Source organism: Amphibalanus amphitrite, unplaced genomic scaffold (genome assembly GCF_019059575.1).
Source record: "Amphibalanus amphitrite isolate SeventyFive unplaced genomic scaffold, NRLGWU_Aamphi_draft 000716F_arrow, whole genome shotgun sequence".
In the NCBI taxonomy this organism is placed as follows: Eukaryota; Metazoa; Arthropoda; class Thecostraca; order Balanomorpha; family Balanidae; genus Amphibalanus; species Amphibalanus amphitrite.
The window spans coordinates 275,875-303,749 of NW_024882210.1; positions in this window are offsets into that span (position 1 = coordinate 275,875).

The following is a 27,875-nucleotide window of genomic DNA, read 5'->3' on the forward strand; positions in this document are numbered from 1 at the left end:
TACTGCCGTTTCTGTTTCTGTGCCCAGAGTGTTGACTAATTTTCAGGGGCGCGGGAACTACTTTCATACTGGGGGGGGGGGGGCACACCATGATAGAGATAAACCTAGGTTACCCCCAAATTTAGTTTTCTCGCCGGTTTTAGGCCACTTATTTTTCATCCCTCGGCTTTTTCAACAAAAACGAAAACATTTGCAAAAAAGTGCGGTATTCCGTCTTAAAGTTGTGGGGGCACCGCCCCCACGGCCCTAAAGCTAGGGGGGCAAGCTGCCCCCACTGCCCCCCGGTTCCCGCGCCCATGCTAATTTTCTATTGTTCTTGTGGTGTTCCTGGCTTCTGCTTGGTTCTGTAAAACCACGCTAATGCCGTGGGTCCCTAAACATTCGGCTTGTGTCAGTGTGGAACCCTTGCCCAGCATTGGTATGCATTGTATAAACTATTTTGTGTGATTCTTCGGAATGCTTTAGACGAGGTGTATCACTGTCCACTGATGTTGGTTGTCGGACTTTCGTCCACATCTTGTGAAACTATAAACATTTCAACTCAAGACGGGGACGAAATCCGACAGCCAAAAATCAGTGATCCTATTTTGTTTCTAAAGGACTGAGGAGGCTCTATCAAAACGCCAGATTTTGGTGGCATTGCTGGTACTCAAGCTATTCTTCGAATTTGTTGCTGTTCGAATGTACCATTTGCCCTGCCAAATAATAAGCAAAATAACCATGTTCATTTTACGTTAGAACGATTATTAACCCGCGCCCTGATGGGGGGGGGGGCATTTTTGCCCCCCCTGTGGTTTTTCTTAAATAGCGAGAAAACGGCGGCGCGCAGCGCCGCCAAATTTTGGGTACCTTACTGGGCATCAATTTGACACCTTCACACAAAATTTCAAGTCACAGGTCACCTCAGGTCAGGAGTTATTGAGGTCAAACTGAGGTCATGTTCGAGTAAAAATGAGCAAAAAACACGACATCTTTAAACGCTCACAAATTCTACAGTTAACAAGCAATTTTAAAGTTCTTTATGTGGTTGTGTAGACAAAAGACGGCGCTACAAAACTGCTATCTCGGATTTTCGAAATTTTGGGATTTTGACCCCCAAAAATCAAAAAATTGATTTTTTTAGAAAAACTCAAAAAATTTCCAAAAAATTTTCGAATTTCGAAAAAACTGGAATATATGTGATAGTCCCTGCGCTCTTCGATATACATACCAAATTTTAGATCGATACCTCTTTTTTTGGCCAAGTTATAGCGAAAAAAACTGTTAAAAATTGATGACGTCAAATTTTTGAACTCAATTTTTAGCAATTCTAGACCTTGTAGCGCAAAACGAAGACCACCATTGAACTCCCCGTGACGAGCTGCATCGAATCGATACCCATTTTATGCAAAAATATCAACTTTGAAATTTGACCTAATTTGACCTGACTTTGACCTGACCTTGACCTGACCTTGACCAAAACGTGACCTAAGCTGGCCCTAAAGTCTGTCTGACCCACATAATCGCATTTGTCATGTAAAATGGACCATAAAACATGTATCACACGACACTTTCATATTGTGACCCCCCAGTGACCTGACCTCTGTGACCTGACCTGGTATCAGTGACCTCAAATAGCAAAATATGTGTTTGAAGAACACTTTCCCATCGATGATTTTCAATGAAATGCATTTTACTCGATTTTACAACGCATTTCTTGAAATGCCTGTAAACGGTGAAAATTCGACCTTTGACCTGACCTGTGACGTCATCGGTTTGACCGAGGTCAATGAAATTGGGTCACAAGGTAGTTCCCCGTTGGGGCTATCCAACACCGTTTACCGCTTGTCGCTACGTTGCGTGGTTCTCGAGATCTGAGGGGGGGGGCCAAAATGGTCCCCCCCATCAGACCGCGTTGCTCGGCAGACCCCATCTGGGCGCGGGTTAAAACGTCATGAATCGTTTTATGCTTGAAGTTAATTTCGAATCAGTTCGCTAGGCATTATGCACATACATTATATAAACTAACAGCTAATTTTCACGAAGCAATTACACAAATGCCAAATCAGTCAGGCAACAACAGTTTGCAATGTTTTCAGTTCATCACCAACCAATCTGGGGACGTTAGTCTGGAAACTCTTGGCTACGATTAGCCCATCCAACGTCTGTGGGTGTTTGAATCGCTAGAAACAAATCTCAACTAAAATCTTTTATAATCGTATGAATATAAAAAGAACATGCAACACGAGCCACAAAATAGGGGCAAAGCCAACTGACTGGGCAAGACCGTAAAACCCAGGAGACCTAAAATAAAAAACAAGCCACAGAATAAAAGAATACAACAAGAACCACATAATAACGGCGAAACCAACTGGCTAGGCAAGACCGTAAAACCAGGAGATCTAAAACCAAAAATAAAGTCAGACATTTAACGCAAAGTCCTCCACAAGATGCCACAAATCGAATATGTCTTCCCATTCAACCTCAATCGAATCTGTAGCTCATTACCTTTCCTTTTTACAATGTAATTGGATAACAAAACTGTTCATTCTTCTTTAAGTTCCACTCAAAGCTGGAGTCACATACGTGTGGTCCAGAGATCGGCTGCATCCTCAGCTGCATTATTAAGTAGTTCCGATCAATCAACAAATACTAGAAGCTGTCAGCCGCATAAGATCCCCATGTCACCGATTAGACCGACCGCAAACTGTCAGCCCTTACCCCAGACTTACACATTTTTGAGTAAAACAGACAGGCGCTACTGCATGTAACTTTAACAATCATTCGATAATTGGTGATGTTTGAAATTTGATTCTAGCGGTCCAAGCACTCATAGCCGTTGGACGGGCTAAGGCGTGCCCGTTAGAAGAAAAATGCTCAGAGTGCGCAAACCCGATATCTTTCAGGTAGCCACTAGCCATACTACATATGCAGAAATGTTTAGCCTTGCAAGGCCTGCATGTTGAGTTGCGAGCAATTCATATGGTTAACCCGCGCTCCACTGGGGGGGGGGGGGCTATTTATAGCCCCCCTCCCGTTTTTCTGCAATAACTTCCAAACCACTTGATGTATCGACGCCAAACTTTCAGTACCTTCGGATGCATCAATTTGACACCTTTTGACAAAATTTGAACTTCGTAGCTACCACAGGTCGGCCGGAAATGACGTCAGAGTGACGTCATGTTCGGCCGATTTCGACGCAAAACATTGAACCACGGCAATCGCTCCCAAGGGCTCAGTTTTTAATCTAGATCCAATTTCTTTGGTTGAGAGGACTTAGAATAGACTGCACTATCACACTGCTATCTCGGATTTTCGAAATTTTGAAAATTTTGTATTTTTTTATAATAAAATTGAAAATTTACATTTTTACATTTTTTTCAAAAAGTTTTTGACTTTTCGAAAAAAAAAAACGGAATATATGTGATAGAACGCGTTATTATAACTAGCCCTAGCAAGTTTTAGCCAAATATCTTCAAAAATGGCCAAGTTATACGCATTATTGCAAAAAATTCACAATTATTAATTTTTCAAATCGATTTTTCACCACGTATTTGACATCGTACGCCAATATAAATAGCACCATCGTGTTCCTGAGCTCAAACTGCTTCCAATAGACACCTTTTCTGTTGAAAAATTATAACTTCCAAAATTGACCTTTTTTTACCTGAACGTGGCCTGACCTAGGGTAAATTCGACTCAAAATGACCTCGAATGACACAGACGACATCAAATTCGAAATCTTTGGCCTAAATGGACCATAAAACATGCGTCACGTGACCGACGCATGATGTAATATTTTCGTGACCTGTGATGACCTGACCTTGACCTGAAAATCAAAGTACAAGTTTGGTACCCTCAGGGTATCTAGAGCATCTATTCATGAGTGTTTGAGCCAAAAATGAACCTGATCTGACTTGTAAGACGGCGGCCAGAGCCCAAAACGTAAACAAGCCAAAATGCTAATAATTTTTACTTTGACCTGACCTGTGACGTTATCGGTGACCTCGAGGTCAATGAAATTAGGTTTCGCTCGACAGTTTTTCCGGGGCTATCAGACGCCGTTTGAATTTTGACGATCGGCCCAGTAGTTTCGGAGTTAGGAGGGGGGGCTATGAATAGCCCCCCCCCCCCCAGTAGGGCGTGTTATACGCAGACCCCAGTGGGGCGTGGGTTAATGCAACTAAGACACAAGCAGTTACCAATTCTTCATAATCATCAAGTGCACAAAGACGCCTAGTTATGCACAGAGACAGCAGCTTTGCTTGCTCACATCGGTATGTCACGTAGGTGCACATCAGACGAAAATAACGGCATGCTTGTCTTAGCAATTAAGGCAGTTTACGCTGGTAATCTCTTCATTTCTCGAAAATATGTAGAGGCTTATAGTGATTGTTTTCTTACCGTCTGATGCTCACCAGTTACCTACTTTAGGTAGGAAGGCCATCAACCATCAGCTAGTTGATGAAATGCAAAGCTTGCCGTGACAGTAGCAATCTATTCGTAATTAAATGGTTTTGGCAGTGTCTCAAGAATAGTACATATTTGTGGGCTCATGGATATAACGAGTATTCGAGCGAGGTGAAAAGCTGAAGCCACTTTTTACCCTTTTTAGTTTTTGCCTGTAGGTACAGGTCTCGCGAGATTAAGCGGTAGGTTTTGCACTTTTACATTTCCGGTTATATCTCAGAAACTAATCGATCTACGATGAAGCCATTTCAAAGGATCATGGCCGGCTTGTGAACCAACAAGTCGATCGCATCTTCAACAGTTAAAAGCTTAAGGCGACGAAGATATAGCCTGAAGTACACTAAATTTTCTAGGTGCAAAACCTACCGCTAAAACCCGCGAGACCTGTACCTTCTAGTGATGTCAATTACGGAAAATCGGAATACCGATACCAAACCAAATACCAACCAAAACCGTGGAGAAATACCGAAACCAAACCAACTTGGGAACATGAGGAAAATACCAACTTTTTACCGATTTCTTAGCCGCTTAAACATTAGCGAGGGTTCATGATACCAACAAAATACCAAACACATTAGGATTGAAGTACCAAATACCGAGTTGGTATCGGTTTGGTATCGGTATACCAAAAAGCTGGTATCCGATTGACATCTCTAGTACCTTCTACCATAGACCGTTGTATGGCGAGGTCAAAGGTCTATGCTCTACATTTTCTATTGAGACATCTCAGTGCTAGTCCATTGTGATAGGATAGGGGTGTGGAAGGAGAGGTACGTACGGCCGAACGGTTGGAATGATTTATTTTGGTCGTTTCTCTGGCCTTCTGCGCCCCTACAGCACCAGTTGATATATGAATTCTTTTCGATTCGACTCCAATTACAAAACATCCAGCAAGACTTTCACAAAGCGTCTTCTTAGAGATGAATTTTCATAAGTAGAGAGGGTCTTTCAACTCAAAGACACAGCACAACTTGTGCAAGTTGCCGCAGCTCTGTCAGCTCCGCCCTCGGCGAGCTCCGCTTCCCCAGCAGACGGCCCCAGTTTCCCACTAACAGGCCCGCCGAGTGCCTCCCTCTCGTGTGACCCCGTCCGCCCCGGGCCGCCCTGCTCTGACACACCGTGACCACGTTAGCGGTCGGCCGACGGCGGCAGTCTCTGCGCCCTGCGCCGAACGTGACGCGCTGCGTCGTTTTTGTGCCGCTCGCGACGCCCTACCGGAGGCGTGCAAATTTGATTACACGCCGCGGCCCGAGCGCTGGGGACGCGTGCGGGCTCAGGGCGCGGCGGGGGGCGTGCCGGGACAAATCGACGCCCGCCGCCCGTCCCAGAGGCCAATTACCAATTAAATCATTGGGTGATTGCCGTCACGAAGAATGGCCACGAGAGCGCGCTGCCATTGTGCGTCAATACCGAGGAAGTGCGAGCGGCAGCATCTGACCGCCGAGACTTCCCGTCAGCCCCAATTAGCGGCGTCTCGGAGAGCGGCGGCGGCGGCGGCGGCGGCGGCGGCGGCGCGTCACGGCCGACATTTCACCGCAAATGGGACGCATTCCGTGAGCCGTGTGATTGCTCCTGCTCTCCCTCCCTCTGGTTAGTGCCGGCGGGTGGCTCGGTTCCTGCTCGGATTTCAGAGGGGCGGTGCCGTGGTCCACTGATTGAGCTAACTGTGGGGACTAACTGGAGTGACAGTCGAGACGGGCGGCCACTCCGCCCAGTGCAGTAGACGGAGAGTGATCAATTGTCGACAGGCGCGCACACAGGATTTTTGAATGGGGGGGGGGCACGACCTTTGAACTGGGCTCCCATGCCAAAGGCCCCCCCCCCCCAAAAAAAAAAAAAAATTACGGCCCCGGGGCTATATTTCGGTTGGTTTGAAGCTGAGCAATTGGTTTGTCAATGCATGGTAGGTAAAACAATTACTTCGGTACCAGGTTAATTTTCAAAACATATATATTTTTACGCTAGCATGTTTTTTTAGCATGTTTTTTTTCGCGGACCTCGGGCCCGCGAGTCACCCGGGGGCCCGGGGTCAGCTCAGGCAAGGATGTATCCAGGACCTTTCGATGGGAGGAGGGAGGCACGGTGGGTCCAGTCTCACTGGCAGACGGGTCTATTTAAAACTGTGTTTGCATGAGAAAATGTGGAAAATCGGCAAGCAAAAGTATCATTTATGCCCGAGGAGTGTGCCTAATGTACACTAATGCCTACATGGTATTTTACGAGCGAGCGAAGCGAGCGAGCTCCTCAGAGTCACCGGTGTGTGGCGCGCTCAGAGGTGCCAGTGAAAGGCCGTCAGATGCGCTGGTGTTGGGTCCTCACAGGCACCGTTGCGGGGTCTTATGGCTTAGAGACACTGGTGGGGCCATCATTGGCATGTGTGTGGCCCTGCAAAATGGCCTGCAAGTGGAAAGTGGCCCGTCATAGGCTGGCAAGGACACTCGGAGGCTGGTAAGAGGCCCTCAGAGTCACTGGTACGTGGCCCTCAGAGGCGTCGGTGTGGGGACTCTCAGAGCCGCCGATGTAGGCCCTTAACCCTCGCCCGTATAGGGGGGGGGGGGGGTCGAACGGACCAACCCCCATGGTTTTTCGCGAATTACTCGCGTAAAAAGCGGCCGATCGCAACGAAACTTTCAGTACCCTCGCGTTAATCAATTTTACACCTACCCTGCAAATTTCATGACCCTGACCCCAATGACCTTTGACCTGTGACCTACTTTTCGAGACCATGTTTGGCCGGAATCGCGATTCGGCGTATGTCGGCTCGCATTAGCCGCGCGTTTGCAGTCTTTTCGTGGTTTCAAGCGTTCAAACATGTGATATGATGTTGCCCCCATGCATTAGGGTGGGTGTCAAGGTCACCTGAAGGTCAGGTCAGGTCATTGACCTTTGGTGACCTCGGTTCACTTTTTCGAGTTTTACATGTTTCTAGGCCAGTTTTTGGAGCTGAATTCGAATTTAGCAACCATATGAACATTTACGAAGTAGTTTTGGTGCCTTCGTAACATGTTACGAAGCTGTCAGAGGCGGTTGACACCTACTAGGAATACCCGGCGGGACCCCTACTGGTTGACCTGACCTGACCTGACCCGACCTGGACTAAATGCATAAAGACATCATCTGTGGTCAAAACTAACATGATATTCGTGATCAGCGCCCCGAAAAACCCCATAGCAGCCACACTTTACGACGTTCTAACAGGTCCCGATAATCCCGACTTTTGGGTCATTGACCTGACCTGCAAGGTCAATCAATGACCTAGGACCTTAAAACTGGGTATCATCGGCTTCCTCTCGTCACGGGCAACACGCTCGTTTTTTCCGCGAAGCTCTAGCTCGATCAGGGGCGAAACGGCAAGGGGGGGGGGTCCAACGGACCCCCCCCCTTATACGTTCGCGGCTGGAAAAACACCAATACGGGCGAGGGTTAAGATGCGCTGGTGGGGGTCCCTTGGAGGTGGGGCGAGGGGCCTCGCAGTTGCCGTTGTGGGTGCCTTTAGAAACACTAGTGTGGACCGTGTGTCTATCACAGACGGATGTGGAGCCATAGCAGCCTCGTTGGCCGTTACTAGGGCCCTGAGCGGCCGGCGAGGTCTCTCAGAAACCGGCATTGGGCCTTTATCAAGATAACTGTGGCTACATAGGAGCCAATAACGTGCCCTCACAAGCCCTGTGGTGTCCTTCCGAGTTGAAGTGCGGCCAGCGCGAACCCTCTGCTACCAACTGGCGCCGCAGGGCCCCTCGGTTTCGAAGGAACCCTAAACCCGAGAACGGGCACGTACCCCCTCGCTCCCTTGCTATGTCACTGAATCCAAGCTGATTAGGGACCCTTTAGGTAATCAGGGGCGTTTCAGATGACCAGGGGTTTTCAATTGATCAGGGGCTCACCAGGTAACCATGGGCCCCTCTGGTAACCAGGCGCCCCTTAAGTAACCAGGGACCCCATCAATAACCAGGACCCCTCAGTAAACGGGGGGCCACTCAGGTAAGTGTAGGAGTCCCGCAGATAACCAGGGCCGGCAAGGTTTCTCAGGTCCGTTTTTTGACAAGGCTCTTATTGACTCAGGTGCGAGCCCTTTGCCATCAGCAGAGGGCCCTTCCAAGCCTTTTGAGGGCCGTTTAACGTCTCTTGAGTTCCCATTGAGGCATTCTAAGGGCCCTTTGAGCAGTCGAGGGGCCTTTGAGGCCTTTTGAGGGCCTCTTGACGTCAGCTGAGGACCGTTGGACGCCAGCTGAGGATCGTGTTTTTGGGCCTTCTGATGGCCATTAGACGCCAATGGATGACCCTCTGACACCAACTGGGGCCCTCTGACACCAGCTAAGGGCACTTTAAGTTTGACGCTAGCTCAGGGCCATCTGGCATTAGCTGGGGGGCCCTCTGACGCTAGCTCAAGGCCCTTTGACGCTCTTTAAGGCCTTGGCCCTTGAGGTCTTCTAAGGGCCCCTTGAGGCTTTCTAAGGGCTCCTTGAGGCTTTTTGAGGGCCGCTTGACGCCAGCTGAGGACCGTTTGAGACCTTCTGATGGCCATTTGGCGCCAGCTGGGGGCCATCTGGCACCAGCTGGGGGCCATCTGTCACCAGCAAAGGACCCTTTAGAGCCTTCGGAGAGCCGTTTGACGCAAGGGCATGGCCCTCTGACGCTAGCTCAGGGACCTTTGACACCCTTTAAGGCCTTCTGACGTCCGTTTGACGTTAGCTGAGGGCCCTTTGAGGCTATCTGAGGGCCCTTTAAAGCCATCTGAGAGTCCTTTGAGGTCATCTGAGGGCTCCTTAAGGCCATCTGAGGGCCCTTTTACACCATCTAAGGGCCCTTTGACACCAGATGAGGGCCCTATGACGCTAACTGAGGGCCCTTCGAGGCCATCTGAGGGCCCTTTAAGCCATTTGAGGGTCCTTTGTACACGGTCTTCGGTGGTCTAAGGATTAGTTAGAGGCCCATTTGAGGCGGCCTTCGGCCGCCTCAAATGGGCCCCTTCCTTCGAGTTGGGCCCCCCCAACTCGAATGGGGGGGGGGCACGGGCCCGTGTGCCCCCCCCCTTGTGTGCGCCCTTGATTGTCGACCAGAGTGATCATTGGTCAGGTGGAGCTAGCTCACTGCATTGCGTGGCAATTGGTCCCACATTAGACAGGCGAACTGTGGTGACACCAACAGCCCTGATTTTACAGCGACCTGTCACAGTAGATCTGACACAGTGGTCTGTCACGACAGACCTGACACCACAGCGACCTGACACGCAAGACCTGACAGTGAATGACTTGTGAATACAGCAGACCTCACACCAAAGTAACCTATCACAGCAGACCTGACGCAGTGACCAGTCATGGCAGACCTGACCCCGAAGTGACCTGTCACAGCAGACGTGACGCTCCAAACAGACGTTAATGGGGTTGCTCTACCGAACACAAAGACGCAGTTAGAACAAAGCTGAACAAAGCCGAAAACTAGCAAGAACAGCAGTGAGTGCACGGCTGGCAGCCTGCCGCTGGGTTTTTACAGGCCAGAAAGTTGTCCCACACTGCTTCAGTGTGTGAACCCATTTTAATTGTCATTAAGACTGTGTTAACGGTTAATGTGACTGACGTATAATCAGCGAGGGCTGCCCTTTGTCTGTTGCCCTGTGACACGACAATGACCGCAACATGAAACTTTTTCGGGGAGGCACACCGGTCTGGGTACGGATGTGGTTTTGTGTTTTACTTTTTACGGAAATGTAGTCCGCACCGTGCGCACTAGATGATAGAATGCCCGCTAAGCAGAGCTTATTGCGTAGCACTGCGTTCTACGCAGGCATTATCTGAACACTCCGCCTGCGTCTTTTTACTGGTACGGATATAGGTACTCGCTTGAAAATTTATATAAACGGAAGATAATACATGCTGTGCCATGCAAGAATTATTTCACACTCCTTGAGAACCAAAAGCGACCCTCTTCCCTGGTCTCGCAGGCAGGGGAATAATGTATGCTACAGCGTACATACCTACATTGATTGATGCTGCACTAGCAGAAGCTCACGACTCACGAACCAAACAGCGTGCATCCCCCAGTCTCCAGCCTTCTAGCACCTTAAGTGGTTTCAAGAAAAAGAAAGGTGGAAAAGTTTTCGTTGGTGCTTTTTAATGTGTTAATGATCAGAACTGGCGACTCAAAATATGGACTTTTCTTTTTGTACAAGATGTTTTACTAGAAGTGTAGAAGGCTGTAGCGTGCATACATGTACATAAGTCGATGTTCCGGGTCCACGTGTATAATTAATGCAAGGTTGCCTGCAAATTGCAATTTCATATTAAGACCTGCACGTGAATATTACCGATAGGAGTGAAAGCATATGCACGCTTGGTTATTTAGCGATCGTATACTAAGATAAGTACCATAAAACATAGCAATAAGGCTATGAGATAAATTGTGTAATCACTTAAGCCATGCCCGTTATAAATGATAGTGCACCACCTGCCATAGCTGTCCAATTTTCGGCGAGATTTCCTATGTGATCACAGTGAGTCAGGCCAAGTTAGTGGCTGTGGATCAGCGGTCATTACAGTGCTTCGCGGCTGTATGCGCCCTTAAATTCAATGTCGGGGCCGGCGCCGGCGGCGGCGGCGGCGGCGGCGGCGGCGGCGGCGGCGGCGGCGGCGGCGGCGGTGCTCAGAGCGGGACCGGGCGGCGGTGAGACGGTGTCCGCCCCACCTCCGCCCACTGCCCGGCTGCCGCTACATCCGCCGCCGACCGCAGTATACCGCCCCGGACACCGCTCAGCGGCCGGACAATGGACGCCCAGACGGGCCGACACCGCCGCCCGCCCCGCGCCGGCCAAAGGCAAACACAAAATTAACCCGCGCCGTGCTGGTGGCCTGAACTTTCCGCCGAGTGCTGGGGGGGGGGCGTTTTCACGCCCCCCCGTCTAACTCGGCTCCTGGGCCACGTAGCGACACGCGGTAAGCGGCATTCGAAAGAGCGTCAAAAATAAGGACGAAAACACTTCGGTCATTTTTTGGGTCAGGTCAAAGGTCAGGTCACCAGAGGTCACCAAAGGTAAAATGTTGACTATTTCAACATTTTGGAAACTGCCAACGGCTATCTCGGGAACCGATAGAGCTACAGCGCCGCGGAAAAGCGCATTCGATAGCCCTTTTACAGACCTTTCTGAGTAATGTTCTCAGATTTGACCTCAGGTCAACGGTTTAGCCTCTAGAGGGCAAAAGCTCCAAAAATAGCCGTTTTTACGAAAAACGTTTTTTCGTCAATAACTTTTGACTCATAAGCGCCATGACATTACTTTTGCCAGCATCGTGTTCCTCTCGTCGAGACGCGTCGAATGAACTATTTGTTGACCTTGAAAGGTCATTTTGAAAATTTGACCTCAGGTCAAGGTCATGACCTGACCGAAAAGGGTCATGTTGCATATCAGTCGATCCGTATCGTCGAGCTGAACACATCTGACGTGTTTTCACCGCTCTAGCACGTCTCTATCAAAAGTTATAGCCAAAAAACTGCTGGCGACCGTTCATGACCTGAGATGACCTCAGGGGCACACAGAGGGGTCACAGGTGCATTTTTCCTATTCAGTGTGTCATGTTTACCTATGAACCGATGTTTGAGAGCGTTTTGAACGATATTCGTCCAAAAGAGGCGCATTTCAATTTTCTCCCATTGACTTATAATGGAGAGGTCGCAAAATTGACCTGACCTTAGGTCACAGATATCAAAAATCCGAGATATACATTTTATACATACTGTTACTCATATCAATCGCTGAAAGTTTCAAAGTGATCGTTCAGTCGGTGTAGCTATAGCGAGCCTTTGAACTTTTTCTGAGGTAAGGTCACTTGACGTGACCTGGTGACCTGACCTTGAACGGCCTAGGTCTGAAATTTTCACAACATGTGCGGAAATGATGTAGGAACACGTGTACCAAAAACGGCGGCGCTGCGCGCCGCCGTTTTTGAGATATTCGCGAAAAACCTGAGGGGGGGGCGTAAAAACGCCCCCCCCAGCACGGCGCGGGTTAACACTCGCCGCGGTGCTTCATCACAGCGCAAATATCATGTAATAAGTACTGAAGGATGCCGTCGTCCAAACAGTAATTTGTCGGCGCGCTTTTCAGGCGTCATAAATTAGTGGGCGGGCCCGATTGTCAGGGAGAATGTGTAACAGAGCCAGGCGAGAGAGACGGCCTGCTTATTAGGCGAGAATCTCGTGTGCAGTACAACAATGAGCGACACCATCAATTAATGCGGCGCAAGATGTATTAATCGGCCCCGTGTGGTGGCGTCTGCCGGACCGGCCGGCGCCGACCCGCTCCCAACCATGTCCGGTCAAGTCGTGACCTCAGCAGGTTACGTGATCCCGTCCGGTCCCGGAATTTGACGGCTTCTGATAGGAAGGCAGTCTCCTAGTCACTGACCGTACCGCTCCACAGTCCCGGAGAGTTACCACTTACCTCACACACAGCCGTCCCATTGTGGATGGTTTTCGATGGACGCTTCCTCAGTTATAGAATCTGGAAGGCTTCTTACCGACGTTGGTTTCAGAATTTCTCTTCTAAACAAAGTCAAGACCAAATTTCATATACATATGTATGTATGTAGTCATATGTAGTCTGGTAGTCTGTTTTGGAAAGCGGTGCCCTGTGACCTCTATGATCGGTGGCTTCGGTCTGATCGACTAGTGCTTGTGATGTGAAGCCTGCTGCACCGAAGAACCGTGACTTAAAGACTCAAATATTCTGAGTCCTGAAAACCACGAACACCCAAGCTCAACTAAGAAGGCTATATTTTTAAACGTCAGCATGCTTCTGCTCCTTCCTCCACGGAAAAATGTTTCGGCTCATCAGGGTGAATTGCTGATCTGATCGTTTGCAGCCCGTTCTGCCGCTGCACTGGTCAGTCTCCGCTCTGCCGCATGCTGTCCAGGCTGTCTGCTCACTGCTGTCCTGCCACTCCGGGTGGGGTGAGGTGGCCCTAGCACGGTCGGTCGCCGCTCATTCCTCCTCAGGTGGACGCTCCATCAGCAGCAGCGTCTGCCAACGTCCTGCCTTCCTAGTTCCTACGGTCACATCATACGCAGCGCACTACTACCATCCTGACGCACTGTGGCCGTGGCAACCATCCTGGCTCACTGCAACCGTCTCGACTCTCAGCGCACTGTGAGTATCGCAGCTCACTCCATCACCAACCGATCGCGATGCGACCGGCGTCGTGCAGTGACATCTCAATCGGGCCGCGCTGCTGCCTCCGGGCCCGGCTGCACGCCGGCCGTGGGTGGCCGAAGACACTCACCGACCCCTCGACGGCGGCGACCCCTTGACGGTCTGCGGCAGCGTTCAGCCTCTCAGATGAGCCGGGGACCTCCATCGGCGCCTGCCACTGCACGGAGACGTCATACGACGGAGCTTACAAAAAATATTTACCTAGGCTATGGCGGAGACTGTGGTGATACGAAGGTCTGCAATGTGTGATATTCGCCGCGGACTGTTGGGACTTCGTGATACCGGGCCGGTCGCCTGATCGTTCTGGTTTGAGGGTGCTTGCCGACCAGGCATGGCTCATTAATGTCTGCTAATTCGAAAGGACGAATCACCGGCTTTCTCTAGTATCTGGAAAAGCGTCTTGCAATCTCCAAGAAGGAGTGCTTTGAGTGCCTGTTCATTACCTATTCATTGTGGATGCTCAGACCACGCGGTCGGGTCGCTATGGGTGCCCATGTGCCGAGTCCATCCGTTCGAAGAACACATCCTGTGCCGTTCGGAAAGCCCACCACAATGTATTGGACACGACATCGCACAGCTGTGGGAGCACAGCTGTGCAGCGTGCAGTGTCGCCTCTGCGGGGACGGACGGTGATCGTTCGGCCGCTCGTTCGGCCTCAATGGAGCCATCCGGGTGGCAGCTGAGCGCGCCGACCGACCGAAACGGCCTCTGAACGTGACGGCTATGGACCGGCCGAACGACTCGCCGGTGAATCGTCTAATCACCATCGGTGCGATCACTTCAAAGGCCCCGAGCGGCGCGCGACCGCAGCCGCCGCCCTCACGGCAACTTCATCAGACTCCGCCCTCCTTACGGCGCTGCTCCACTGACGTCATCACGGCCGCTCATTGGTCGGTGAAAGCCTGATTGGCTCGTATTACCCGATTATCATATCGAACAGAGCCTTACACGCACTGGAATATGATTAGAAAGTGATGAATCTCACGAAATGAGGCGCACGGGATGAATCAGTCTGGGCTTTGGGTAACGAGGAAACAATTATAGGGCGATCGTTTCCATTCCTGATACTCAAAGCCCGTTATGTTTCACAAGTTATCATATTAACCTTTCGTAATATGCGGAGTGAGAACCATTATGTGGGCCATTGTGGGAAAAGCAGTGATTGGTCTTTGAGGCTAGGAACAAAGGTAGCTAATGAATTCCTTTCGCAGCGCTGTTCATTCAGTGGAAACATAATTCACGGTTTGGCTGAGCTGATCATTGGCTCGCGGACATCAATGGCGTTCATTGTTGGCCAAGGGCAAGTTAGCTTTATATTTCAGCCCACTTTTGGCGGCTCCTCATTGAACAGCGCTGGTCAATGTCTATTAAAGTTTATACGATAGCGTGTTCCTCTTTCATGAATTCATTACCTTTGACCAATGTCACTGAATGACAAGGCTGGATTATTCCATGGCCCTCACTTCCAAATGTACTTAAGTACGAGATGGTTGTCATTTTGCTCGTTGATTGAATGATGCTTGGTTGCTTGGTGTGTGAAGTGTGAGGAAGCAAGAGCGCGACTAACCTGTTCGGGATGGGACCCCACGACCGTTCAGCAAATTGACCCTCAAACTGCGACTGTCCTACGGAACCTGCTGCAGTCCTGCAGCTGTCCCAATCATTGCACTTTCCCATCAGTCTCCAGCAGTAACACTAACCTCCTGATCCCTTACCTAGCTCCGACCGAGCTAGCAGAAACGTCCCCGGTACCTATACCCTCAGCATCACAACTCATCCCAGGATTGCACAGTACACACCCATCCACAGTCCCACAGACCACAGTCCACAGTCCACACCCACCTAGTTAGATTCCCACAGTTCACACCCATCCACAGTCTCACAGACCACAGTCCACCCCACCCAGGATCCCACAGTCCACACTCACCCAGGATCCTACAGCCAGTCCCACAGACCAATGCCACCCTGCCATGAGGGCTCGTTCGCTGCGCCCGTATCATTGACGACAGGTACACATGTGACGACCAGTGTTCGTCCGTTTTTGCACGCCTCAGCTGCCTATTTGTTGGCCGTAGTGGTGTCTGGGACCTGACGGGCTGTGGTGCGGCCGGCTGGGGCTCTTCGCCAGTCCTCCGCGCCCGAGTCGCTCGTTTTTTCGGGGATCCTCCTCTTGAACAGCGCCGCCCAATCACTGTAATCATCGTGGAAGGGGTTGTCATTAGCTGATTTTACCTTAACTTAATGGCCAGTCAAATATTTATCTTGTAATGGCAAGCATGAATTAGTGTGATAGCTGTGAAGAAGCAGGTATTTGGCGGCTCTGAACAGCGGTGGTGGACGGCGGCTGGGCGGCGGACGGCGGCGGAGGACGGGAGGGGCTAGGCGGACGGTGGACAAGAGGCGGCGGGCGGGAGGCGATGAGCTGTAGGAGGTGGAAGGGATACGGTAGAAGATGGGTGCCGAGTTGTGGGTAAGAGATGATGGAAGGGTGATGTCAAGTCTGGGGCGCGAGGCGTTGGAAGGGCGAGCTCCACTGTCTATCGAAGGACGAGTTACAGCAGTCAGTGGGCGGCGGACAGGGGCAGCGGCAGCAGCCGGCCGGCTCTCGCCATATACGGGCCGCTCCAGCTGGCCCACATTAGGCTGAAAAAGCCTCATCAGCGGCCGGCGCGGGTCGGCCGTGGGTGTAAATAAACGACCGGGCTCGTTAGGATGCGCTGTGTTTCGCTCACCGGTGGCGGCGCGCCCATTAGCTATTCATGCGCCGTGTTGGCGGCGTGTGCTGGCGGTGACGGCCGCTGCGCCGGCGCCGCTCCGCCGGTGATCGAGCACCGGTGCCTTACTCCATCTTGTTCCGCAGTATATGCAGCACTCGTTAATTGCCTAGGTATCGTTTCTCGAGCCTACATAATGGCTCCTAACCGATCTCATTAGTCTTAAAGGGAATAGCGCCGCAAGAGGACCATCCATAAACAAAGGCCGGGGCGTGTCGCATTCCGGGCGCGAGGATTGATTGTATTCCTTCAATGCCGGCATTATAGGCTCGTCGCCTGGCATTTGTCATAACTGATCACCGCAAAGTGGAGGATACAAACCAACACGGCCCAGGCCAATTAGGAGCCCGTTCGCGGCGCCGAGCGGCGACTCTGGCTTTGCGCCTGCCGGTCTACGTACCACAGAGTCGGAGTCGGCGGATCTGAACGCAACTGGGCCCTATGTAATCATAGACCATAAAATGATTGGAAGACTTTCGTATAGAGAGCGATGCTTAATGACTATCTTGGCAGTACAGATGGCCGGCGCCGGCTTTTGTGCGCCGCCCGCCTGCCAGACCGGGTGGCCTCCTCTAAAGGAACTTAATGGTGACCGATTAGATTGATCTCCGAAAATCACCGACATTATACACATAGTTGCCATGAAACGGAGCCCGATACTCATCTGATCGGACCACCAGAGCGCTAACGGCTCTCCGGCGGCACTCACTCAGCCGATAATCACGGTCCGAGTTGGCTGATGATACGGGTCGGCACGGGCCGTACCGGCGCGACGCCCCCGCCCCCGCCCAGACGCTGAGCTGGCGTCTGACCCCCCCCCCTCCCCCCTAACGCCAGCGACGCACGCCGCCATGCTGCTCTTCGTGCGCAAATGAGCGCGCATTTGTTTATGGCTGTCGGCCACGGTATGGATCACGTAGGTCGATGGCGGACGTTGTGTGGGAGTCACGTGATCACGCTGCACCAATTAGAGCAGCGGGCCGGACCGCCGGCTAACGATGCACTAATTTATAGGGCTGTTGGATGCCGACCCGCCGGGGGAAGATACGGGCCCACGGGAGTACGGGGCGGTCGTAAGGAGAAGGCACGGGGACGGGGTAGTGGGTGGATGAGAGCATGCAAACACGAGGGGGATTAGTGGTAGGTATGGGACGAATTAAGATGAAAACTCAGAAGCACATAATAATTACCGAAGGAAGATAAGGAACGGGGTATGGACCCACGAAAATACGGAAGAATGGCTGCAGATTCGTGAGGGGCACTTGTCCACGGGGGCAGATGAGGCATGGTCGGAGAAAAGGCACGGTCCATAGGAGATGAAACGGTTGCAGGGAAATGCACAATAATAACGAGAGTACGGGCAATTATAACAAAAGCGAGCTCCGCGAGCTTTGTGTTGCTACGATTGATTGAAAGGAAAACAGGAAGGTAGTGTGAGATGACGTGCTAGGTGACTAGGTCCTATGCACTGCGAATGACAACGTTCGATGGAGATTGTTCGTGAATCAGTCTCTATTGAATGCTGATTAGTCTGTTGCGCACGATTATAAGATGACGCAACTTATAGACTGTCAGAGTGCTCCAATTTCTCACCGGGCACTGGCTTTTGTAAATACAATCAAACAAATTCTCCTTGTCGCCACGGTTTGGTGACAGCGGCACAGAACGCACACCATCAGTGAAGAGCCTGCAGGTCGGCCATTTTCCCACGTCACCCGCCCCTGCCGCGGTGTGGATGCCGCGGCCCGCGCCGCCGCGGCCGCCGTCAGTGACGAAGTGCCGGTTCGAGTCTCTGCCGCAGCGCCATCCGTCCCGGCTCCCACTCACTTCTTCTGTCCTGGGAACGGCGGACGCAGGCGCTGGTCTATCCTGTGAGTGGTGGCCAGAGAGGCTCTTTTGTCCTGGGAAAGGTAGATGGATCGGTACGCTGATTTGTCGTAAGGACGGCAGACGCTAACAAGCTCGACCAATTAGAGACACTGTCCTGCAATTAGAGATGTTGGTCTGTCTGACTGAGATCAGGACTCAGGAGCACTGGTGTGACCGGCGACAAGAGACACAGATGGTCGTTACTGGTCCTAATTGTTTGCCCAGCAGGGAAAGAGACGTGCCAAAGAAGAGACTGCGGTTCGCGAACACCACTGACAAGCTGCAACAAACGGGGGCACAGTATCGTCTTTGGATACTTTGACGGACCATGAAAGTTGAAAATTGCAATTTGCAACAAAAGTTGTTGGTTTTCCTTTATCTACGGCAATCATTCTCAAAACCACTTCTGACATGTATGCCACCATCATGCCTCGCTCTCTATTTATGCAGGAGGTAAATAGACACATCCAGTGCGGCTCTCCCAGCCGGCAGGAGGTGGAAGAAGGTGGATTGTTGGTTTATGGAGCCGCATTCACCAGCGGGGAGTGGCTGAGAGGTGCCTACTCCAAACGGAGCTGAGCCCCCTCAGTCGACTGAGTACCTGCCCGCGGCACTGCAGGGCGCCTCGCTTTATTACTCCTCGAGTGCATTACCAATGACAAATTATTTTTCTTGCCGGCAACCGTGCCAATTTACATAAATCCCACGTCATTTGCTTGTATTAGCATACGGTGCGGAGAAATGGCCCCTGAGAGGTGGTTCGCTGCTCGTTCTCCCGGTCGGACGCTCAGACCCCGCCGCTCCCAGCCGTCCCGTATCACCGCGCTTCGCTACATCTTAATGGCACAAGATAGATGTTCCAACCTATTAATTTCAGTATTTTAATGAGTGAAACGACTGTGATTAGAATGTTATGGACTTGTTGTGTTGGTTTATCATAAAGCTTAGCGCCATAATTGAAATTATGCCCGGTGCGTTGGGGCGGATGACGGACGGTGCCGAGATCGGTCCCGTATCCATGGTAATCGGCTCGTTCATATTCCGATCACCGCACGCTGCGCCGCGCAGCCGGGCTCAGGGCGGCTCCGGCTCCGGGCTTGGCTCCACTGATAGCCACAATGTCATCTCTGATGATGAATTCGACATCGGCGCAGGAATGGTGTAGAATAGAGAAAACCATCTATCGGATTAATATAAAGTTGAAGATAAATCTAATTCTTATTCACATCCATATAACAGTTACCTATATAGTTCAGGTTCAGGATGGCGAATGAAAATTATGCAGTTTTTGATTATTTTACCCTAGCATATATTTGGTGACCGTATCAAAACGCTGTATATAATGATACAAAACTGGCTTTGCCACTTGTTGTGCTTTCCAACGCATTAAAATACCTGAAATAGAAATAAAAATTTATCAAATTAATATTTTTGCTGATGTATTATCCGGCTAATCTTGGACACCATTCAACAAAACCTACGCTTCGGCAGTTAAGAGGAACTTAAATGTACATTGTACAGCTTTATTTCTTGGTGTTCAAGCACAAAATACTTCCCGAGCCTTTCCCTACTTCTGGTATCAATATTTGAGCCCTGTGGTCGGTTACACGCGTTTTCCTCTTTAGAGAGCGCACACTGTTGTTCGCTTCACCAGATAATGCACTTAACGATCTCACTACATGAAAAGACCAGCTTCATAATTCTGAATAGCCCCTGTAACGACCGGTCCCAAATGGAGCATCCATGTCGTCCGCCGGCCCCCACCAAAGCGCCATTGTCTCCAAATATCCACACATCACCAACTACCATGCACTGTGGAGCCCGGTGTCTGTCGGTTCCCCGTCCTCTGGCCGTGTCGTGTCCCCGTGACTTTATCTGCACTCTCTTACGGGCCATGTATCATTGCCAGCGGCCGGCCGGCGCTCCCCGCCGACTCCCCTATTCTGTCCCACAGAGCCCCATACGGCGTGCTCAAACGACGGAACGGACCAATAACGAGACGCCAGATTGATGAACGCGTCCGCCGTTTTGTGATTCGCCAGGGCGGCGCACAATGGCATTTTTGCTCTGTTAGCGCGCTCATTGAGCGGCCAAAGTCTCCATTAGCTCTGGGCGCCGGCGGAGTCGATTCGCGCCGCGCGATCACAACGGCCTCGGCGCGCGCCATTCTTGTGCGCCACAATGCAAAATTAACAGCGCCATTGTCGTCGCTGGCGAGGGGCGGAGCGCCGCCAGCGTCCCGGGCGCGCCGGTTCTGCCGCGCCGGCACGCGCCCCACCTCAGCGAGCGGGATCGGCGATCCGGAGGTAAACTGAACCTTCCTCGGCGCAGGATGGAGAGCAAATAGCGTAACGAGGAGATAGTGGAGCACGGAAATAATTTGTTGTTATATGGAAAATCTGCCTTAGAAAGACGGTTTTAATAGTAAATAATGCAGAAGAATGGACGCATGTTTGCTCTTCTCTCAGAAAGCTTATTTCAATGATTTTGATAGCGTTGACAGCCTTCAACTGTAAGTGCCCGAGGCCAGTTGTTACAGAATATGAACAACCGAGTAAGCCTTGATGCGTTTTTCCTTCAAATGTGTTATCGGATATATTATAAAAGAGAAGTTGTCTGTGTGTCACAAACGAAAAGTGTCATCCACATCTGGGTGTCTTGCGCCGGAACGGCGCCATGTAGGAGCGTGAAATTTGGCAGTCGACAAGCGCGGTCAAATCGAACGATGGTATTAAAATTTGGGCGCAATCCGACCAGGGGTGCGTCTCTGGCGGCGTCGCGAGCACGAGCCACGCTCGCCATTGGTTTAACACGGGGCGCGAAAAACGGCGCCGTCGGCCGAAATCGGTGCGACGCCTGCTCCTTTCCGGGCTTATATCTTGACGACCGGTTGTCACAGCGACACGCGGTTGCCACCGATCGATAGAGGAGAGATAAAGCTAGCGTATTGATGTGATTTTATAACGTTGGGCGCGTCACGTGCACATCAGGACCAATTGTTGTGAAAAAATGACCGATTTCGTGCCTCGTGGAGGAAAAATCGGTGCCGTTTGAAAACGGTTTGACCGAATGAAATCGGTGTGGTACCATTTATTAGGTAAATATATGAGAAAATGGATGATGGTAAACAAAAAGTGATTATGTCTACCATTTCCTTAATAATGTAAAATTCATTTGAAAGTTTGATGCGCGCAGAGTGCGCTGTCCTTTACAACACCATAACGTATTGAAAACGTTGAAAATTGGCCATGAAACACACATATTCGGATAGCGCATTCTTTTCTCATCAATATCCACCCAAAATATTATCAAAAAGTCAATAAATTTCCGTGAAAATGACTCAGGCATACCACCGTGTTTTGTTAACGTTAGACATTTTTTTTCCGATGAAATCCGATCGATGGCTTATAGCCGGCATGTCATTAAACTTTTGCCAATCAGTCAGCACGGCATAGGCTACAGGGCACCGCCCGCTTAGGGATATCGCCAAACCCTTGAAAACTGTACTTGCATATAACTCAGCCGTTTCTGGGCCGATTGCGCTGAAACTTGGACTGCCGGCAGGTAGGGCACTCACCGAGCGATGTAGGGTCATGTCTCACAGGTGGGGTGGACTCATGCACGTGCGCACGTGAGGGGGTCCGCTTCTACATCTGATGAATCCCTGGGCCGATTTCACTCAAATTGTGTACACTGTTAGGGACAATTTAGACAGGTGGCTCACATAAGTCATCTGGGGTCTCAGTAAGGGCGTGCGCACGTGCAGGGGCTTATTTATACATATCTCAAGAACAGGTAGGACGATAGCACTCAAATTTGGTAAAACTCCTCGGTCAAGGATGAGTAAGGCATGAGTATGCCGGGCATAGGTAGGGTACGGTATGGGAAGGGTAGGGTATGGGAAGCCTCGAAGAGCGGGTAGGCTTTGGGTAGGGTAGGCTTTGGGTAGGTAGGGTAGGGTAGGGTACGTATTGGTAGGGTAGGGTAGGGTAGGGTAGAGTATTGTATGGGTAGGGTAGTGTATAGGATGGAGGTAGTTTTGGGTATGGGTAGGGTAGGGTAAAGTATGGGTTGGTAAGGTATAGGGTAGAGGTAGGTTTACCGTTTGGGTAGGGTAGGGTAGTTGGGTATGGTAAAGTAAAGTTGGGTAGGGTAGGGTATAGGGTAAACGTATGGTAGGGTATGGGTAGGGTATGGGTAGGACTAGGGTATGGGTAGGGTATGGGTAGGACTAGGGTATGGGTAGGGTATGTAATATGTATATTGGTAGGGTAGGGTAGGGCCTTTTGCGGCTTTTCCGATTGGCGGCGGATGGGCGTGCGATGCGGGTGGTTTCCTTTGTTGCGGCGTTTGCGGCGTTTTGCGGTTGGCGGCGGGCAGGCGTGCGATGCGGGCGTTTTTTTGCGGCGGTGTTTGCGTTTTGCGGTGTTTGCGTTTGTCGGCGGGCGGCCGTTTTTTGCGGCGTTTTGCGGTTGGCAGCGGGAAGGCGTGCGATGCGGGCGTTTTTTTTTGCGGCGGTGTTTGTGTTTGGTGGCGGTCGGGCGGGCGATGCGGGCGGTTTTGATTTGTTTTCGGCGTTTTTGCGTTTTTTTTTGCGGTTTACGGCGGGCGGGCGATTTTTATTTGTTTTTATTTATTGCGACGTTTGCGTTGGCGCTTCGGGCGTGCGTTTTGCGTTTGGGGCGGGCGGGCGCTTTTTTGTTTCCTTTTTTCGGTGTTTGCGTTTGGGGCGAGCGGGCGCTTTTTTGCGGTGTTTGCGTTTGGTGGCGGGCGGGCGATTTTTAGGCGTTTTCGGTTGGCGGTTAGCGTGCGTTCGATGCGAACGGTTTTATTTTTGCGGCGTTTTTGCGTTTTTTTTTGCGTTGGGCGGGCGATTCTTTATTTTTTGCGACATTTGCGTCGGCATTTCGGGCGTGCCTTTGGCGCATTTTGCGGTGTTTGCGTTTTGCGGCGGGCGGGCGGCGTTTCACAATTCAAAGTCCCAACATTCGGATCTCCATTGCTCCTCGAAAAGCCATACACACCTACTATACAGTTTAATGAAGAAACTACCAAACTACTTATTAAACCTAGAAGTTTTGACAACCAAACTGATAAACCCCTTAATATATCTCAAACCTATACAGTTATCGCGTAAACCTGTATTCTAGTCGGATATATTATAAAAGAGAAGTTGTCTGTGTGTCACAAACGAAAAGTGTCATCCACATCTGGGTGTCTTGCGCCGGAACGGCGCCATGTAGGAGCGTGAAATTTGGCAGTCGACAAGCGCGGTCAAATCGAACGATCGTATTAAAATTTGGGCGCGATCCGACCAGGGGTGCGTCTCTGGCGGCGTCGCGAGCACGAGCCACGCTCGCCATTGGTTTAGCACGGGGCGCGAAAAACGGCGCCGTCGGCCGAAATCGGTCCGACGCGTGCTCCTTTCCGGGCCTATATCTTGACGACCGGTTGTCACAGCGACACGCGGTTGCCACCGATCGATAGAGGAGAGATAAAGCTAGCGTATTGATGTGGTTTTATAACGTTGGGCGCGTCACGTGCACATCAGGACCAATTGTTGTGAAAAAATGACCGATTTCGTGCCTCGTGGAGGAAAAATCGGTGCCATTTGAAAACGGTTTGACCAAATGAAATCGGTGTGGTACCATTTTTTAGGTAAATATATGACAAAATGGATGATGGTAAACAAAAAGTGGTTATGTCTACCATTTCCTTAATAATGTAAAATTAATTTGAAAGTTTGATGCGCGGAGAGTGCGCTGTCCTTTACAAAACGATAACGTATTGAAAACGTTGAAAATTGACCATGAAACACACATATTCGGATAGCGCATTCTTTTCTGATCAATATCCACCCAAAACATTATCGAAAAGTCAATAAACTTCCGTGAAAATGACTCAGGCATACCACCGTGTTTTGTTAACGTTAGACATATTTTCCGATGAAATCCGATCGATGGCTTATAGCCGGCATGTCATTAAACTTTTGCCAATCAGTCAGCACGGCATAGACTGCAAGGCACCGCCCGCTTAGGGATATCGCCAAACCCTTGAAAATTGTACTTGCATATAACTCAGCCGTTTCTGGGCCGATTGCGCTGAAACTTGGACTGTCGGCAGGCAGGGCACTCACCAAGCGATGTAGGGTCATGTGTCACAGGTGGGGTGGACTCATGCACGTGTGCACGAGAGGGGGTCTGCTTCTACATCTGATGAATCCCTGGGTCGATTTCACTCAAATTTTGTACACTGCTAGGGACAATTTAGACAGGTGGTTCGCATAAGTCATCTGGAGTCTGAGTAAGCGCGTGCGCACGTGCAGGGGCCCATTTATATATCTCAAGAACAGGTAGGACGATAGTGTTCAAATTTGGTAAAACCCCTCGCCTCGGTCAAGTATGAGTAGGGCATGAGTATGCCGGGTATAGGTAGGGTAAGGTATGGGAAGGGTAGGGTAGGGTAGGCTTTGGATAGGGTAGGGTAGGGTAGGGTAGGACTAGGGTAGGGTATGTATATTGGTAGGGTAGGGTAGGGCCTTTTGCGGCTTTTTCGATTGGCGGCGGTTGGGCGTGCGATGCGGGCGGTTTCCTTTGTTGCGGCGTTTGCGGCGTTTTGCGGTGTTTGCGTTTGTTGGCGGGCGGCCGTTTTTTTGCGGCGTTTTGCGGTTGGCGGCGGGCAGGCGTGGGATGCGGGCAGTTTTTTGCGGCGGTGTTTGAGTTTGGCGGCGGGCGGGCGGGCGATGCGGGCGGTTTTTATTTGTTTGCGGCATTTTTGCGTTTTTTGCGATTTGGGGCGGGCGGGCGATTTTTTATTTGTTTTAATTTATTGCGACGTTTGCGTTGGCGTTTCGGGCGTGCGTTTTGCGCGTTTTGCGTTTGGGGGCGGGCGGGCGCTTTTTTGTTTCCTTTTTACGGTGTTTGCGTTTGGGGCGAGCGGGCGCTTTTTTGCGGTGTTTGTGTTTGGTGGCGGGCGGGCGATTTTTAGGCGTTTTCGGTTGGCGGTTAGCGTGCGTGCGATGCGGACGTTTTTTTCGGCGTTTTTGCTATTTTTGCGTTGGGCGGGCGATTGTTTATTTTTTGCGACGTTTTCGCCGGCATTTCGGGCGTTCGTTTTGCGCATTTTTGCGGTGTTTGCGTTTGTCGGCGGGCGGCCGTTTTTTCGAGGCGTTTGCGGTTGGCAGCGGGCGGGCGGGCGATGCGGGCGTTTTTTTTGCGGCGTTTGCGGTTGGCCGCGGGCGGGCGCGCGATGTGGGCGGTTTATTGCGGCGTTTGCGGTGTTGTTAGCGGTTGGCGGCGGTCGTTGTTTATTTTTGCGGAGTTTGCGGTTGGCGGCGGGCGGGCGTTTTTTTTATAAATAATTCAATGTCCAAACTTTTGGATCCGTAGTGCTCTTCGAAAAGCCATACCTACCTACTATACAATTAAATAAAGCAGCTATCAAACTCAACCCTACTGATATAAACATTCAAGTTTTGACAACCAAACTAATGGCCCCATCAACAATATCTATCCAAGCGTACAGTTATCGCGTAAACCTGTATTCTAGTCATTTATTATAGTCACCCTGTTCTGATCAATGAAACTGGGTTGGGAAAAATTGGGAAAAGCTTGTGTCTCTTTCCATGAATTGCCTCCATTACACACCTCAACGACACTGACTGGACACGAAGTTATAATAGTCGACGCGAGGTTTTGGACGCCAAATGGCCTTTGACGTCGAGGCGTCCTAAAACACATACCAACATCATCATCTCCACTGCACAAACTTAGGCATATCAATTTAATCAAAGGTAGGAAGCCTGCTAGACTTATACATTATATTTATGTTTTATTTCTAAATTGCAGAGGTAGTAGGAACTAGGTATACTGTCCAGCCATATATGGCCACCTGTAAATCCTGAATCTGCATAGTAGTTGCGTTTCCCGGAGCTCTTAGATATACCGTTTTTTTATTCGAAGTTCGAGTTTCTCTTTACAAATGTGTTGCCTGTTGCCAGAGCTCCCAGTGCTATTCAGCGGTGCAGTTGCTATGAGAAACTGGAAACGAGGCGTCGTTATTGTTAAACATTTCGTTCGAGGTTTTCAATTCCATTCGTACCGACAGTTGTAAAAAGCGTTTTTATTTCTTGCGATAGTTCATTTTAAACCTTCTGAATAAACAGTGCATTTACAATATGGTCAACCCACTCACTGCGGCACCAAGAGGTACGACTTTCAGGAACGAGAAAAAATCAGGCACTCGGATCTCTTTGAATGATAAAAATATACGGCCGGCCAAATGGAATCATAGGAAATAAAAACTCACTCCTAATGCTGATTATATATTCATGATTATAGGCTGGACCATATTTTGGAGACTTGAACTGTTTCACTGAAAAGGTTGTATGTGATTTCCAGTATCTGCGTTTTCTTCTGGTACCGCCTCGCTGAGATAAAAAAAAAACGAGAAAAAAACAATGAGAGTGATGGGGTTCATAGGATTAAAAAAAGTGTCATGCATGTGCCTTGCGAAGTAATTGTAGCTAATGTCTACAAATAGCCTACTAAAAACACAATTAATGATTCCATACATCTGTTGCGCCAAATGAGCACATTCCGCTTATTTAAAATACCATGTTTTAACGCATATGAAATAGGGTAACTTAGTGCTTGAGAGCTCAAACCAGTGCTTTCTTGGACACAACATTAATACAACAAAATAACGAAGCGTAACAAACGTGAAAATAGGTTGAATTCTGATAATTCGTCGTACAGCTAGTGAAACCATGAAAACTTTTAGGAAAAAAATTTAGGTGCAATGCCGCATTGGCAGCTTAATTGAATTGTATGCTGCTCACCCACATGCATTTTTTTCTCACGGGACTGATTATATGGCTGCTTTCGTTATTTTCAAGTTATCTGTATTGGAGGTCCTAGGAATGTGCTTCTTCGGGACATTTTGCTGATATCGAAATTCTTTCGTTGTAACTAGTTATGACTGCTCAATGCTCATACCATGACGTTGTTCGCCCAGCATACATCCTGTTCCACATAACGCTCCTGAAACCCCCTGATTCCTCCTCCAGATCCTATTGTTCCTCCCGAGACCCTCACGCGTCTCCTCATCCCTCCTCTGGCTCCCCTGTTTCTTCCTAGGCCGTCGGAGGGCTGACATTTCGCTATGATTTATGATATATCTTATTGTGTTAACGCCGTGCCTGGCATTCTTGGACGCCACATTTTAGATGATCGCCGTCTTACCATGCGTGGGCCGCACAGATTTCAATCGGCCCAGAAATAGCTGAATAAAACGGCACATTTCTCGAGTCTGACGACACATAAAAAACTCGCGCACCAACAAAGCCATCGTCAGCCCGCTCCCATTCCTGGGGCGCGTGGTTAACAATCCACCGCTTCGTAAAATACGGTAATTGAAATGCGTCTAATTGGCGACACATATCGGATTGTAAATGGAGCGTGTGCGCGCCGCTGGCGGCGTCTCGGTCGATCGGGTCGGGTATGCGGCGGCGGCTCGGTCCATGTGTCGGACCGTCACCGGTGTCGGCCCGTCACCTCCGACACTGGGCTCCTCGGCGGGGA